Source organism: Vulpes vulpes, chromosome 6 (genome assembly GCF_048418805.1).
Source record: "Vulpes vulpes isolate BD-2025 chromosome 6, VulVul3, whole genome shotgun sequence".
Classification (NCBI taxonomy): domain Eukaryota; kingdom Metazoa; phylum Chordata; class Mammalia; order Carnivora; family Canidae; genus Vulpes; species Vulpes vulpes.
This window is the reverse complement of record NC_132785.1, coordinates 128552323-128553420: the sequence shown is the minus strand read 5'-3', so window position 1 is coordinate 128553420 and position 1098 is coordinate 128552323. Positions and strand designations below refer to the sequence as shown.

General features: G+C 49.7%; 1 pseudogene; it reads left to right on the top strand.

The window, feature by feature from the left end:
* Positions 1 to 208: 208 nt before the first annotated feature.
* Positions 209 to 758, top strand: LOC112930219 (large ribosomal subunit protein eL36-like; annotated as a pseudogene).
* Positions 759 to 1098: the final 340 nt, after the last annotated feature.

Sequence of the window (1098 nt, the reverse complement as noted above, 5' to 3'; positions counted from 1 at the left end):
CTGGGGATGTGAAATGGTGCAGCCACTTTGGAAAAGTCTGGCAGTTCCTCAAAAACTTGAATATAGGGGCGCCTGGGTGGCTCAGTCGGTTGGGCGTCTGCCTTGGGCTCAGGTCATGATCCTGGGGTCCTGGGATCTCCTGGGATCGAGCCCCCACATCAGGCTCCCTGCTCCGCGAGGAAACTGCTTCTCCCTTCCCCCGTCTCCCTACACCGCTCATGCTCTCCCTATCCCTCCCTTTCAAATGGATAGTCTTTTTTCAAAAAAAAAGAGTTACTATATGACCCAGTATTCCCACTCTTAGATGTCTAACCAAAAGAATCTAAAATACTTGTTTGCACAAACACCTGTACATAAATGTTCATAGCAGTATTACTTACAGTAGCCAAACAGAAACAATCCATCATGTCCCTCTCAGCAGCCACGGAGGAGCAGCAGCCACGTGGCCTGTGCTACCCCATGGCCATGGGCCCCAGCAAGGGCCACGAGGCAACCAAGAACACGAGCAAGCAGACACGTCGTGGCCACAGTGGGCGCCTCACCAAGCGCACCAAGACTGCAGGACATGATCCAAGAAATGTGTGGCTTCGCCCTGTGTGAGCAGTGTGCCATGACACTGCTCAAGGTCTCCAAGGACAAGCAGGCCCTCAGGATCATCAAAAAAAAAACTATGGAGCACACATCTGTGCCAAGAGGCCAAAGATGACCTGAGCAACATCCTGGCAGCCGCAAGGAAAGCAGCTGCCAAGAGGGATTGAACCCCCTCCACTCTGTACACAATAAAACCATGTTTTAAAAAAAAAAAAAAAACATGTTTAGGGGCACCTGAATGGCTCAGTCGGGTAAGCATCTGACTTTTGGTTTTGGCTCAGGTCATGATCTCAGGGTCCTACGATCAAGCCCACTTCAGGCTCCACGATCAGTGGGGAGCCTGCTGGAGATTTTCTCCCTCCCCCTCCGCCTCTCCCCCTCTGCTTGGGCTCTCTCTCTCTCTCTCTCTCTCTCAAATAAATCTCTAAAAAAAAAAAAAAAGAAAGAGAAAGAAACAATGTCCATCAACCAATGAATGGATAAACACAATATGATCTATCCATACAA